The sequence below is a fragment of the Tursiops truncatus genome, chromosome 5, assembly GCF_011762595.2.
Source record: "Tursiops truncatus isolate mTurTru1 chromosome 5, mTurTru1.mat.Y, whole genome shotgun sequence".
In the NCBI taxonomy this organism is placed as follows: Eukaryota; Metazoa; Chordata; class Mammalia; order Artiodactyla; family Delphinidae; genus Tursiops; species Tursiops truncatus.
The window spans coordinates 106,564,899-106,580,829 of NC_047038.1; the positions used below are offsets into that span (position 1 = coordinate 106,564,899).

At 41.0% G+C, this 15,931-nt stretch overlaps 1 protein-coding gene across 3 annotated transcripts in view; it reads left to right on the top strand.

Moving 5' to 3' along the window:
* Positions 1–1,478: 1,478 nt before the first annotated feature.
* The window catches only part of FBXW7 (F-box and WD repeat domain containing 7), a 207,155-nt gene continuing 192,702 nt past the window's right edge, over positions 1,479–15,931 (top strand). For all 3 annotated transcript variants that reach the window (XM_073805492.1, XM_073805493.1, XM_073805494.1), the window contains exon 1: positions 1,479–1,940. The gene's annotated coding sequence lies outside the window, so the exon portion shown is untranslated. The remainder of the gene's footprint in view (positions 1,941–15,931) is intronic.

The window sequence follows — 15,931 nt, forward strand, 5'->3', positions numbered from 1 at the left end:
CGTCCCAGCAATTCGCCTCCTTTTTCACTAAAGACTCAAGTTGTGTGACTCCTCACTTAAGCCGCACCCCTATTTCCTTGCGGGGAGGGGGACGGGGGGGGAGAGGGATGTGTTACAACTCTCATCTTTACAATGCTACGCAGTTTACAAAGCGCTTGCACTTCCGTAAAACTCCTCTGAGCTCCGCGAGGGAGGGAGGGAGGCATTCATTCATTCATTCATCAAACATTTGCTCGGCCCGACCACGCGTTACCGGGCGCTGGGTCTCGCCCCACACGGCGGGAAGGGTGGGGCGCTCGCTCCCTCGAGCAGGTGCAGCGGATCAAGCTGTAAGATAACTTCTCGCTCAGCTGGGCTTTTCGAAGGCCCGTTGGGGCCAAATGCCTCACCTTCGGGTGATGCGCGCCCGAGCATGGCCGCGCGGCCTGGGCCTCCTCCTTGCTCCCCAAGGAGCAGTCACCACCTGCTCTGAAGGAAACCGCTACGGAGCAAGCTCTCTCCACTGCCCTCGGGTCAGGGGTAAGCTTAGGCGGCAGCTTAGGCTCCACGCGGCTCCTCCCCTTCCTCTCCTCAGTTCTGACGCGGCCGTAGAGGCGGCGGCAGCGGCGGCGAGTCCCGCGGCCCGAGGCGCACCCACCCGCTCGCCGAGCCCGACTTCCTCTTCCCTTGGAGCGTCATCGTGCGCGCCAGAGGCGCCCAGGGCGGGGTGGTTGGAAAGGGGAAAAAAGGCCCGCGGAGGAAGCCTTCGAGCGGAGAGAAAAGGGAGGGGGGAAGAGAGCGGTTGCTAGGTGACTTGCGTCATCGGTCCGCGCCGTTTTCCTCCCGCCCCTCTCTCTGGAGTGAGGCGAGAGCCCCGCACTGAGCGAGGGAGACAGCGAGCTGAGCTCGGGGCGCTACCGCCGCCGCCGCCGAGAGCGTGAGAGCGAGGGAGCATCCGAGAGACCCAGCGCCCTTGCACTGGCCGCCGCCGAGACCTCCGCCTTAACCTGGGCCAGAGGGAGCCGCGGCCACCCCTCTTCTCCCCCCCTCGCCTTCCCGGCCGGCAGCGGCGGCTGCACACGCCGGAGCCCGAGCCCGAGCCGGAGCCGGCGGCTGGGGGGCAGGGAGGCGGCTACCTCGGGTCGGGACTAGTCGGCTGCTCCGCGGTGAGAGGACGCTGAGGAGGGGCCGGAGCTTCTGTCCGTTCCGGGGCGCGGGGCGAGGGACCCCCAAGGTGGAGGGAGGGGGTCCCAGCCGCAGCGACACATGCTGGAGCCGGGAGCGGGGGCGGCGCCGAGCGGAGCCGGCCGGGTCCCCCACCTCGCCGCCGCCTCGGCCACCCGCCCGGGGCCGTAGCATCTTGCCCTGGAGTGTATGAGCCGGGACCCCAAGCCCGGCAACCACCCCCCGACCGGGGGGGCGGGGACCCCGATGTGAAGCGGAGGCCGGGGCGGCGGGGACAGCAGGACCGGCGCCGCCGTCCTTTCCTTCCCTGCCCCCTCCCCTCCGCCCCCTCGGGGGTCTTCTTTCTCGGCCAGTCGCCGGCCCCCCGGCTCCTCGGCAGGACTCCGGGAGGAGTTCTTAGAGCCCCCTCCCCTGCCCCAGCCCCGAGGGCGGCGGGGCCGGGGGGGACCCGGGGGGCCGGCCGCAGCCTCCGCCCAGAAGAAACTTTTCAAAAACAAAATCCGGAGCCTCCCAAACGTGACTGTTTGGGGAGAAGTGGCCCGGGACGGGCAGAAGACCCAGCCTGAAGAGACCCAGGAAGAGGAAAAGAGGAGGTAAGCGGGGCCGCCGCCTCGTCTGCTCCGGCGGCGCGGAAGAGTCCCGGGTGGCCGCCGGCTTAGCGATCCCAGCCCCGCTTCTTCCTCACTAACGCTCCGGAGCCTGCCGCAGCTGCCGCCTGAGTCCCAAGAAGGAAGGGAAGCACCCCACGCTCTCAGCGCCCGGCTCTTCTCTAAAGTGTGAGTGGCCTTGGGAAAGGGAATGGAGGGATAGAAAGGGGGAGGATGCTGGGGCGTCCTCCGGAGTTTTGCCGGTGTTTTCCAGGAGTGTTGGGAGTGTATAGACGAGAGGGGTACCTTAGTCCTCACTGCGGGGAGAGGCATCCGGCAGTCCAGTGTTTTGTAACCTTTTAGCGCTCTGTACGTGTGATACGCAAGCCCACAGGTTTCTCTTCGAGGAGTTCTGTCTTTCTCCAGGGTGGACACTTGGTATCTTTCTGGCCAGTAATTGGCAAAAGGAAATTGAGGAAGCCAGAGCCTGTGTGCGCACAAGGGACATCTCTGTAATACACATTTTCCTGGTACACCCGGTGGGAAACAGCGCGGTAGTTTTTGTCTCTGGGCAACTCTTATTTGGTTCCCAAGTGGGAACCCCTGACTCTTTGAACCCCTGAAAGTAAAATTGCTTTCTTTTTTGCCAGTCTTCCTTGAGAGATTTCATTTCAGTACCTAGTGGTACAGGAATTTTTTTTACCTTCTCATTTCCTGGGTGCAGTTCCTGCGTATCAGGAAGACACTGTAACATTTCAGTTACTCAGGAAATTCTGAGGTCTTTTGATCACAACTGATTTGGGGGAGAGCATTTAGTACTTTAACCAGTTTATAAAAGGTGTTAAATTTTTTCCTTACCCAAATGCTTTTTTTTTTTTTTCAGTAGCATATGTCCTAATTGCTAGCAGTTTTTTGTTTGTTGGAATGACTTGAAGCTTTGCTTATTTGAGTTATCTCATGCTTCTGTATCAAATGAGGAGAAACTTCTGATGTTTAATTCTTTGAAGAATGATGTTTTTCCTCTTCCTTTATTTTAAAGGTGAAGTCTGTAAAATCTTTGATTTGTAATTTAGGTATCCCCTCAGAGTGGCAAATTAAGGTGCAGGAAAGTAATTGACATTTCATATGTTTATACAGACCTTAGGGTTAAGCATAGGGTGGAATTTTATATAACAGAACATAGGCAGTACTAAGAATTATGGCCCCTCCAGACAATTGTGTGAGCTTACACTCTCTGAAGCCACTGCTGAGAGAAACTTTGTGGGAGTGAAGCCTGGATTATCCATGTAACCTGGTATGCAATATGAGTATCCAATAACCTGGATTATCCATGCTAACTTTTCCATTCAGGATCTTGATTAAACTTATTTAAAACTTTCTCAAACACTTTTCATCCTGTACTTTTTCTCTTTTGAAGAGATGAATTCTGCAAGTTTACTAGCCCCTGAATTATGTAACAGTTCATTTATTTATCCCAAACCTGTCTCTTTATAAAGTTTCAAGACACATCCCAAGTTCGTATTTTGAGAATTGCTAGAACAAGCTGGAGTTCATCTTTTCCTGGTTTGTAGATTTTGATTGTTCCTCTTTGCTATCATCTTTCCTGACTTTTTGTCTTAAAATAATTTCTTCTATCCTTTTGATCACTTTGCCCTCCTCTGGAACTTCACCAGCTGTTTTGTTTTTCTTTATATGCCTTTTCCTTGTTATGCTTTTGTTAGGAACCTTTAATTCTACTTTAAATAAGTACTGGCATCAAAATATTGAGTAGTGGGGCTTCCCTGGTGGCGCAGTGGTTGAGAGTCCGCCTGCCGATGCAGGGGACACGTGTTCGTGCCCCGGTCCGGGAAGATCTCACCTGCTGCGGAGAGGCTGGGCCCGTGAGCCATGGCCGCTGAGCCTGCGTGTGCTCCGCAGCGGGACAGGCCACAGCAGTGAGAGGCCCACGTACCGCAAAAAAATATATATATATATTGAGTAGTGGATGTAGTGTTAGACGTGGAATCAAAAACAAATTTCGCGGGCTGCCCTGGTGGCGCAGTGGTTGAGAGTCCGCCTGCCAGTGCAGGGGGACATGGGTTCCTGCCTCGGTCTGGGAAGATCCCACATGCCGCCGAGCGGCTGGGCCCGTGAGCCATGGCCGCTGAGCCTGCGCGTCCGTGAGCCTGTGCTCCGCAACGGGAGAGGCCACGACAGTGAGAGGCCCGCGTACCGCAAAAACAAAACAAAACAAAAAAAACAAATGTCTCTAGATCTGTTATTTTGTGACCTTGAGGAAGTCATGTATCCCATACTTCACAAACATAGGAGGAAGAGAAATCTAGTCTTGCATAGGCTGTTTTTTGGGGGAGGAAAAGAGGACAGACCAACAAACTAGTTTGAACGTAGATTATACTCCATCAAAGTTGCTTACAACTTTGACTTGTATTGTTTTGACTATAGATTGGTTAAAAATCATGGTAATGTTTAATGTATATTTGGGTAGCAAAGAAACAACAGAGCATTTGTGGGTCCCTGCCTTTGAGATGCTTTTGCTTATGGGTGGCAGAGGCAGTGAAACGCAGATTGCACAAAATTATATAAAAGGAGGAATGGACCAGTTTTTATCTACGATGACTGTGTGTCAGCAACTGTTTGATACCTTATAGATGTACATGTATTTGTACATTTTTCACTAGAGAAATGTTGATGTTGGACTATACAGAACTTATTGGAGTGTCTGAGCCAGGAGAAAGTGTTTTTTAGGAAGAAAAGAACAGGTGGAGATAAAGTGTTTAAGACTTTTGGAATTGGAGGGGGTGAGGGACAAATGTAATTAGGAAGTTAGCTTTTGGGAATACAGAGGGAGATTGTTGAGTAGGCTTAGGGCCAATTTGTGTTTGTGTGGATACATGTTTACAGCCCAAAGAATGAACTGAGAACAATGTTTCTGAGAGGATAGTTTTAGACCACTGAGAAGAAATCGTATTTTAAGCCAAGAGGCATTATACCTGGATTAGGGTTTTGTTTTTCTAGAGAACTAACATTTTTACACTACAGTCATTGAAGAGCTGTACAGATGGAGGGGTGAAAAAGAAGGTGCTTCCAGTATGTTGGTATGGTGCTAGTGGTTTCTTATAAAAAGTAATTCAGAAATGAGGCAGTGGACTTTGGACATTAAATTTTAGGGTTAAAGTTGGATACCAATGCAATCTTAAGACAGTAAAATAATGAGTGATATGCTGAAAATGTAGAATTGGGAGTCATTATAAAAGTACTAAGGTTTCTCTATAGTGCTGATGGAGAGTAGAGAGCTGAAAAATGGGTATCTGGGGGGAGGGGAATGTGTTAAAGTTAGCAAAGATACAGGAAGAGGAGAATGGATGAGACTCTCCTGTTTTAAAAGTGAATAAGGGTTGAAATTGAAAAAGGAGGAACAACCTTTAAACATGGGCACCAGTTCAGTCTTAGGGCAGATGATTATTTTTGAAATACTAACAAGCTTTTTGTAAGGTATATAGGTCCCTTGAGATTGTTCAGAAGAATATATAAGATTTCAGTGTTAAGGAACTTATACATAAAAGGACATATCTGTTTCATCAAATTCATGTTTTTAAAGTTTGCCTTTCATTATTATCCTAAGTTTGGTCTCTAACATGACGAAGTGGGGCTAAAAATAGCTGGCAAAGAACGCTGCTTCCCCTGCTCGCAGTTGGTGTGTGTCTTTGTGTCCCATACAATGGAGGGGATATCCCTGTGTTGGCACAGCAGTGCTGAAAATGCCTTAAAAAAAAATCTTTTTATTAAAAAACAAACAAAAACCAATTTGGCACTTAAAAAAATTCAGACGTCTTCGAAGCATTTATGGACATTGGAAGACTGATTTTTTTAAAAATTAAAATTTAAAATTCTTGTGGTGAAACTTGCATTTAGTGTTGACACTAACAAGGATTAAGAATTGTGAGGTAGGGAATATGTATATCCACACTTTTTTGTGTTCCTTAGTTCCAATTCACCGTCTTAGTAGCCTGTTTGGCCTCTTCTTAAGAGTGATAATTCAAATGGCAGGACCTTCTGGGCCACAGCTATTTAGACAGGGAGCTAGATCTATGGTGGTTCTAGGATCTGGAATATATGCCATATGAGTGCCTTCTCTCCTCACCCACTATTTTCCACAACAGTTTTTATGCAGGCGAAATCATGTTTCGATGAACTTTAAAGGGCAGCCTTTTGGGGTTAACATGATTTACTAGTGAAGGCAAGTGGGGAAGGTGGGACCCTGGTAGTAGGGAGTGATCACCTCGTGTGCTCTGCCTTGGCAACTTTGGGACTGATATGGGATGATTAAAGAGCCTTGAGGGTGTGTGTTTGTGTGTTTTATCACCGGATGGTCCCAAAGCCCACACCTAGGCTAGCAGCAGCCCAATTCGTGTACTTGGAGATGGTTTTTGGAGAAGTCTTGTGTTGCCTCCGGCATCTCATTGTGTAGAGGAGGGGTTGGCATACTTTTTTTTGGTGAAAGGCCAGTTATTGAATAGTAAATAGTTTAGATTTTGTGGACCATATGGTCTGTGTCGCAACAATGCAGTTCTGCTCTTGAAGTGCTCTTGAACGCCACAGACAGTATGTAAGTGAATGAATGTGAATGTGTTCTAATAAAACCTTATACATAAAAACAGGAGGTATGTTGGGTTTGGCTCGTTGTTTATGGACCCCTGGTATAGAACACTGACTGCCAAGTCAACCAACATGCAGTATGAGCTTCATTCCACTACAAAGCTGGGACTGGCTCTTTTAGCTGGTCTCTGTTTTCTAAATGAGATGTGTTCCTTGGAGGCAGTCTTAAAATGATTCTGCATAAAGCACAGAGTCTACTGTTCAAGGTACTTTTGCCTCCACAGTGATGAAAACTATGGACTGAGGAGCAGGGGCAATGCCATCTATAAGGTGATGAAGCTAAAAAGTAGGTAGGACTACTTGTATTTCTTATTCAAAGATACCATACCATATAAGATACCATATAGTGATATACTGGCCGTGTATCATGGCCAGAAGTATCTTTGAAGAAACTTGTGAGTATAATTTTGAAAGGTTCTGAAAATAAGTTGTAAAGCATTTACTTTAGATGTAAAATTAGAAGTATTGATGGTTTGTTTGAATCAGATGAAAATATTTGTCAAACTATAAGAACATTAAGGTTTGGTACTTCTGTTTCTTAAAGCTTTTATCTTTTGCAGTGACCAAGTTCATTGTGTAGAATTATTAGCTCCACAATTTTTGTTTTGTTAATTTCAAGTATTATATCTTACCAGATCACTTAAATCATTTAACTCTGTACTTTAAAAAGTTTTGCTGTGTTCTTAAGGGTAAATGTAGCATGGGTTAATAGATTCACCCAAAAAATAAATCTCAGATGTGTTGTTTAGAAAGGATAATTCACTTTGTGCAATTTTACATCACAGCTAATATCAAAACATCTGTTTCATATGTCAGCATTGGACGGTGGTATATTTTTACCCTGGTTTCATAAATCTTATTTATCTCAGGAGTCCCCTGTTTATGGCAGGGGAAGGGGTTATTCTTGCAGTAGTGACCACTTTTTAGTTTCAAACCTGCTTTTACTTTATATAATGTTTCTACATATATAATTGATACTTCAATTCCTCTTCCTTTAAAAAAGAGGTCTGACAATTTTACATGACCTGACAATTTTAGTATACCTTTTAGAAAGAAGGTCACTGTAAAGTTGCTTTTTTTTTTTTTGGCGGTACGCGGGCCTCTCACTGTTGTGGCCTCTCCCGTTGCGGAGCACAGGCTCTAGACGCGCAGGCTCGGCGGCCATGGCTCACGGGCCCAGCCGCTCCGCGGCGTCTTCCTGGACCGGGGCACGAACCCGTGTCCCCTGCATTGGCAGGTGGACTCTCAACCCCTGCGCCACCAGGGAAGCCCTAAAGTTGCTTTTTTATTCATTAGGAGAGGATTCTTTCCTTGCTTTTTTAAAAAATCTTGCTTTTATTTCAAGCTTAAGGATGAGTGGCAATTTAAAAGACACAAGGTGTCCATCTGCTATCTCCTGCCTTCTATCCAAATAGTAATATTCTGTGTTGGTGACATTTCCAGTGGACCAGGGAAAAGAGTGGTGTATTAGGTTTCATTTATTTATTTATTTTAATGTAGCTGAATTGTCATTACAGATGAGTAAAGTTGTTTTCAAATAATGAACTCTTGCTGTTAAACATTTCTACTTTGAGACTTTTCCCCACTGAGTGTCAAACCAGTCTGTCTTATGCCTTAGTTTAGTTTTAGATTTTTGCTACTTTTTTATGATACCTCATTGATACTGTCTCATGATCCCTTTCACACTGTGTTTGGAGTCTGTTTCCTAAATCTACATGAAATTTCCTGAACACTATAGGATATATATTTTCTAATAATTATACTTTTACACACATGTATATTTAAAATTTCCTCCTGTTCTACCTTCAGAATTGTGAAATATTTGAGGAAACATCTGTACTTGATCTGGATATTGAGTGACAAACCAATGTATACAGTTTTTTCTAAAATGTTCCCTTAAAAAATTTTGAGTAACAATTGATTTCTCTAAAACTAAGAAAATATTATGTTTGTGTTGTATTATCCTGCAATACAGGTAGTTGGAAAATAATAAAAAAAATGGGCAAGAGACGTTATTGTTTGGTATCTTATTTTTTGCTCTTTCCCCTCATCTAAGGGATAGCTAGTAGATCAGTCTGATATTGTGCAGTTTCTGTTGCTCTGCTGTTTCACCTCAGCCCTTTTTTTCCAGCTGAAGTTTAGCTACTGGAAATCTGGGTGGCTTTAGGCAGGAGATAGCGTGTGCTGTTTGTGTGTCTGTGTGTACATGTATCATGCTAGATGCTCCTTCATGACTGCTGTGGAATTTAGGAAATATTAAAAGATAGTGGTACAAAATATTTTTAATATCACTTAGCCTTTCCTCTGAGAGGATCACCATAGGAGAAGATACTGAACCCATCAATATATGTTAGGCCAAATGTGAAGTGTCAAGACAGATTGCTTGTTTGTTTTTGGAAGAATGTATATAACTTAATGAGACTTTTAGGATGGCATGCTTTTCAGGGTAGTGTAAGGGGTAGTAATAGACCTTTGCATGACATCCTCTAGGTCTGAGAAGGACTTGTCCCACTAATAATGGTGGGTAATTTATAACTATCTAATGGTTGAAAATATGCATACATGGAGCCAGCAACAGTTGCTAATTCATTTCTCATTTTCCTCATAAAATACATTGATACTCTGGAGGCAGAAGACTCATTAGTCAGGCAGTACCTTTCTTGGCTTTGTGGCACGGGACAAGCTACTTATCCTTTTACTGTCGACTTTATCACCTGTTGATGGGGACATGTCTTACACAGGGTTGTTGTTAGGATTAAATGAGATAATGTAAAACATATGCAAAGCTCTTCCAGTGCCTGGCATATAGTAAGGTGACCCATCACTGTTAACTTATTAAGTTAAAGATCTTTTAAACTGTGGCATAGACGGAAGGCTAAAGTCAGGCTTTATATTGCCGAACACTTAAATTCAGCCATTGAGTTTGACAAATAATACTGAAGTAATTCTGCCGTGTTTCCAAAAGCCTCTGAAACAGTGTATCATTCATTAATGTTTTTATTTTAAAAAAATCTTAAAAAGTAAAGAAATGGCAGAACTGCTGTGCTTATTGTTTATAGAAAAGAAAGACTGATTTGAACATAACTGGAATTTGAATTCATCCCTAAAGACTTCAATAGTGCTTAGATCAGAAAGGACTCTTTTTTGAATAATTTATTATCTCTGAAAATGACTGTGGTTTAAATTGTCCATTTAGAAATATCAGGATGTAATTGGATTATCCAGTCTTTAAACTATTCATCTCTTTAACACTGGGAATAAAAAACTTAAAAAAAACCCGTGAAGTTTAATAAGTTTTATTTGTATCGTTACATCTCAAATTAAGATTGAAGGAATTTTATTTGAAGGATTTTATTGAAGGATTTTGTTTTAACTAAATTTTTAGTTTTCTCCTTTTCCTAAAATGATGAGAGTGAGGGAGGGAGGGTTGGCTATTCCCTTTTCATGCTTAATATTTATTAAATACAGGATCAGTTTTCAGAAATAACTTTTCCTTCAAACTTGGCATAATCAGTGTTCTATTGGCCAATTCAAGAAATAAATGCTTCTTGATAGTTTTTTGTATTTGGAAAGTATTTCTACTTTGAGAACAATTCGTCTATGCCTTCATAGTTTGTTTGTTTAATAGAACTGTATATTTAAGATAAGTGTATGAAAAAAATCCAAAGGCAGAAAGAAAAGATTGAGCTATGTTCCTTAGCACTGTTTGTCTTGCCAACTCTTGTTCTCATTCTTTAACTTTTCTTTTAAGGCAGATTTGCTTTAGATTTTGGTGTAAATGCAGAAATCAGATTGACTTATATATTAGTGGATCTCTGGTTAAGTAGTTAATTTAATGAATATTCTAGTTTTTAAACAAAGTCAGTATTTTAAATATTTCTCTCTGTTGGTAGTGATTGGAGTTATAATTCTGGAGTTAGCTTCTTTCCATTTTAGAGATTTTCAGAAAGAATTATAATTATGAATAGGTTACTGGATAGATGGGAGAAGAGCATAATCTCTAGTGAGTTTAATTTCTTCCTGTTTATTTATTATGTCTATAATACCAGGTTATATAAATAAATATGCTGGTCATCAGCTTTCTTTTGCATGATTGGTTGTCTCTTCATTGACTAACATAACTTTTGGAATGCTGCTCTAACGAGTAGGGAACCTTTTTTCTACCTGAGTATTACACAGGTAGACTTTTTTTCCTTAGAGAAATATAAAAGTTTTAGCTAGATTAGAAATTGAGAGTAGGAAACACAAAATTTCCAAGTTTTTGTAAAGGCCTTTTAGTAGGAGAGGAGAGATGGGATGTATAGAGGAGGGGAGAGATGCAGAGCGAAGGAGGGAGGGAAGTGGCAGATTCGGGGAGAATGGGTCAGGAAATTTTGAGGTCAGCCTTAGTCAGAGGTCACACCCTGTTATTTCTTTGGGTTGTGGACACGGGGTGTTACCACTCGTTATCTACCACCCTTTGAAATGTTGATTAGATGATTGACTCTAGCTCCTAGTTTTTCAACATCTGGATTCTTTAAACCATTGAAGTTTTAATCTGTATGGGATAATCAGTGTATTCTAGGGTGGGAAAAAATCCACAGTACCTGCTAGGAGAGGGGGCGGACATATGGTTTTTGACTACATTGGAATTTCTTTTTGGTTCTGGTTTGTTGTCTTTCCTCATTGGCTACATTTCCCTAGCTTTGCCTTAGAAGGATACTTGTAATTCTATGTATGTGACATAGTAGTTGAGAGGCAAGCCTTGGAGTTGATAGACCCAGGTTCCAGCTGTGCTGCTTTGTGACCTTGGTCAAGTTGTTTATTCTGTGTGTGAACCTGTAAAACTGGGATGATAATAATAGTACCTACCTCTCTGAAAAGGTAGTTAAGGGGATTGAGACAATGGATCACAGTGTCTGGCTCAGAGTTAGTGCTTAATAAATGTTAGTTGTTGCAAAAATAATAAATATTACAATATTATTGTTATTTTTTTGTGGTTGCTGAAGGTCTTTGTAACCTTTGTTTCTGAATATGTCACTATTTTGAATAGTGCCTTTATTCAGCAGCAGATATTTACTGAACACTTACTGTGCCAGGCATTGATCTAAGTGAACAGAACATTATAATCCCTGCCCTCTTGAAACTTACATTTTGGCTGAAGGAGACAAAATACATAAAGCAAAGTAGATGACCCATCACTCTTCTTATGAAATTTAGCGTTTGACTCATATGTCTAAGCCTCCATTAACCAACCCTACCAGTCTTCACCTTTAGGTCTTTTGCATTCATTCCTGTTGCTGTGCTTGAGAGTGTTTGTGGCAGGAACACCCTAAAAGCACACAACTAGTGTCATTGTCTCCAGCTATTGGGCGATCTTAATTTTAAGACAGACTTATTACTCCATCATTTCCTTGGCTTACTGTTTAAGTTGGCTATCACAAATCTTTCCTTTCAGTCCTCATACTTCTGTTTCACATTGTTTACAGAAGTGTTGCTCCTCCCCAGCTTATCATGTTTTGCTCATCCATTTCATTTCCAAAAGGGGATAATAGAAACCTCTTTTCAGAAGTATTCCCTGACTAATCTAACTATATACTTTCCTTCTGCTCTTTTTTAACTTCTCACCTTCTATGTGTTGTTAACGGAGATATTTAACTTGCTTATTCTGTCTTTTTAAAAAAATACTGTTCTTTTATCTTCAATTAAATTGTAAGCCTTATTAGGTCAGGGACTACTTTTCTATTCTGAGCCTTAGCTTCTTCACTTGAAAAAAAGATAATACCTACCTCACAGGGATGTTGTGAGATTTCAGAGAGAGAATGTATGGAAAAGATAATACCAAATCCTTAATAAACATAGTTTTCTTTTGTTTGAACCACTCTAGTTTCCAAAATTTGTACGGGGCATGCATACAGTCAGTGCTTAAAAAAATACTTGTTAATTTATCCTGAATTGAGGTTGGGAGTCTTTTAATTTAATTTCCACTTGTGTGGATAATTTTAGTTTTTACTTCCAGATAAGATTCAAAATATTAACTTTCCACGTATCTGATGAAAAAAGCTGAGGCATGAATAAGAGACAACAGAACCGTGCTTAGAGTAGGGATTGAATCCCTGTTGTGTGGGTTCAGTTCGGGCTGGTTGTGTGACTTTTAGCAGGTTGTTTAACTCTTGGCCTCAGTTTCTTTATTTGTAAGATGGGGAAAATAATAACTACCTCATGGATACTATGTTGTTAGATTAAATGAGAATAAATGAGAAGCACAGAACATTGCCTGGCATATAGCAGTAGCCTCAGGGAACATTTGGCAATATCCAGAGATGTTTTAGATGGTCACAGCTGGGGGAGAGGTATGTGTGAGGGTGCTACTAGTATTTTGTGGGGAGAGGCCAGGTATAATCATTGTACACAGGACAGCACCCCGCGAAGAGGGATTATCTGGTTCAAAAGATCAATGGTGCCAAGATTAGGAAACTTTGCTTTATCGTTAAGCTGTTTCTCATTTGCTTATCTTTGTAGTATAAGGTACTTTGCCAGTTAGATTCTGTATAAATACTGACATCCTTCACTTGTATCTAAAAACTGACTGTATATCCATTTGCATGCAACATATGCATATTTGTGTGTGTGTGTATGTATATGCTTTTACGTATGTCTCTGTACCTTGCTATTTCCTCTGCCTGGAGTATTATTTCCCTTTCATCTGTGAAACATTTATCTCTTAAGACTGTACTTAAATATCATCTCCTCTAGGAAGCCTGTCCTGGTTAATGTGAGTAGAGTTAGTTGTTCTTTCTTCTGGTTACCCACAGTATCTATGTGACTTTTACAGCACTTAACATAGTTACTTGTATTTTTCTCTTTTACTGGTCTGTCAAGTTTTTGAGAACAGGGGTTCTATCTTATTCATCTTTTCAGTAAATATCTCCTTCTGCCAAATGCCTAACATTTGCTGCCACATAGTAGGCATATATTAAGTTAATGAATGGAAGAGAGAAAAACAAACTGGAAAGATTTTTTAATAGGCTCTACAAGAAAAGGATATTATCTTGTCACCTTTGCTTCCAAGTGAGTGCTTAGTGTTCAGTGAATATTTATTGAATGAATTAGAGGCCAGTTGCAAAAGTTGATAGATATTTCATGTGACCTTTTTTCTTCATTTCTACAAAGTGTATCCTAGAAGTAAAACAGCCTAGATACTTGGTGCATGTGATGCATTAAGTCGACCTTTCTTTCCTTGACTCGCTTAATGAGACTTGATCCAGCAGGTACTTCCTGAAAGATGTTTTTGGTTGATTTCTTTTTCACCTGTGTGTCCATTCTAGTGTTGAGCTTGTTGGAAAGATGAACGTGTGGTATCAGTCTTACATTATAGATGAGCTGTCATTAAGTACAAGTGTTAAATAAGGCTTTTGATCTCCTTTACATTTGGGCCCAAACTGAGTGAGTATGTATTTACTCTCAAGTATGGATAATGACTGAGGCTAGTGAAGCATGGGAGAAAAGGAGGGTGAGGAAGTTGCCTACTAGGTCTCTTTTTCTTGATAATGACTGCTTTTTACCTCAGAGCTGCCCCCAGCTATTTATAAAGCATTAGCTAGGAGAGGGTTGTGAATCTAGAGGATAAGAATATAGGTTTGATAATTTGATAAAATCAATTAATAATTTGACAAGTCATGGTTTTTTAAATTTATTTTGTTGAAGTATAGTTGTTTTACAATGTGTGTTAATTTCTACTGTATAGCAGAGTGATTCATTTATACATATATATGCCCTCTTTTTCATTATGGTTTAGCCCAGGATATTGAATATAGTTCCCTGTGCTGTACAGTAGGGCCTTGTTGCTTATCCATTCTATATACAATAGTTTACATCTGCTAATCCCAAACTCCCAATCTATCCCTCCTCCACCCCCTCCCACACCGCCCCTTGACAACCACAAGTCTGTTCTCTATGTCTGTGAGTCTGTTTCTCTTTTGTAGATAAGTTCATTTGTGTCCTGTTTTAGATTCCACATATAAGTGATATCATGTGGTATTTGTCTTTCTTTTTCTGTTGACAGTCATTGTTTTGATTATCATAGTTATCACTTATTGAATGTTTGATATATGTCAGGCACTGTGCTAAGGAATTTTACATGCTTTTTAAATTTATTCTTCACAGCAGTGCCTATGAAATACATACTAATAAGCCTGTTTTATGGCAGAAGAAACAGATTCACAGAATTTTCTAAGAACATATAGCTAGGAATTTGAACGCGCAGACCTGAGATTCAAATCCAGATCCATTGACTCTGTGGTCTATGTTTTAATGACTGTGCTGCTGCCTCCTAAGTTTCAGTGGAGGAGTTTTGTATTGAAAGTGGTAGTACTGAGGTAGGAGGGGAAAATAATAGGATTTCATCCTGTACAGATATTAGAACGAAGAAGATTAACAGACTCATGGAGAAGCAATTCCCAAGTTTATGTCCTTATACAAAATAATTATGAAATTTAAACGTGTGATTTAACTAACTTACACTAACCTGCATTTTTTATTAAATTTAGTCTTGCTCTTGGTATCAACATCAGGACAGGTGTCCCAGATACATCTTTAGCAGTAGAAGAAAACTTTCTAGGTAAAATCTAAAAGATCATGAAGCAAAGTGATTTTTATAAATAATTTTTTTTCTATATGTAAAATGTGTTTTGTAGTTAGAGTTAAGTCTTTTGAAAGAGATTTTTGTTTAGGGGATAAGCCTCAGAATTATATTATTTAGGACTTGAAAACCTATGATTTGTTATGCTTGGAAGGTGTAGCAGAAAATTTGATAATTGACACTTGCTAGTCTCTAAGATATAAATTATTTAAGTCAGTGGATATCTGTGGAGTACGTTTGCTCAGACGGTGTTTGTCATTAAAAAAAATTACTTTTTCCTTCCTTCCCATACTTTGTACTGGACTATTTTTTACACAGCTAGTTTACTTATAGGTGTTGTACATTTAATAAATAAAGTGAGAACATAGTTTTGACGTCTGTGCACTATTATTTTTATTCATTAGGAGATTTAAATAGTTTTAAATTTTATTTTGTTACCTTAAAAAGAGCTAAACCTGGATATTGGTCTTAAAAAAGTTTCTTGAAAGATTTTCTCTTTCCTCTTGGTTGTGTTTTAATACTGTATTTGTAATCATAGTTATATGCATTTGAACTTTGCTCCTTTCAGAATTATAATTCAGTGCTTTTGTAAGATTTTATCAAAAGTTACATGCAAACACTAAGAGCAGTGTGCTGAATGATGTTATATTAAAGACTAAAGATGCCTGAATGAAATTGAGCTCTGGTAAATAAGAATTTAGGGTTGGGGTACAGGGAATCAGATAATCACGTCAAGATTTTAGGATTCTAAGTCTTAGGCTTGTTAGTGCTGTCACATTATCTACCACAGGTTGCCTTTCTTTTTTTCTTCCAGGCAAACAAGTTTTATTTTCACCTTACAAGCTTGCATACTTATAAAAAAATGTAGTTTTGTAAAAAGTTTAAGGTTATACAAAGTTTATAA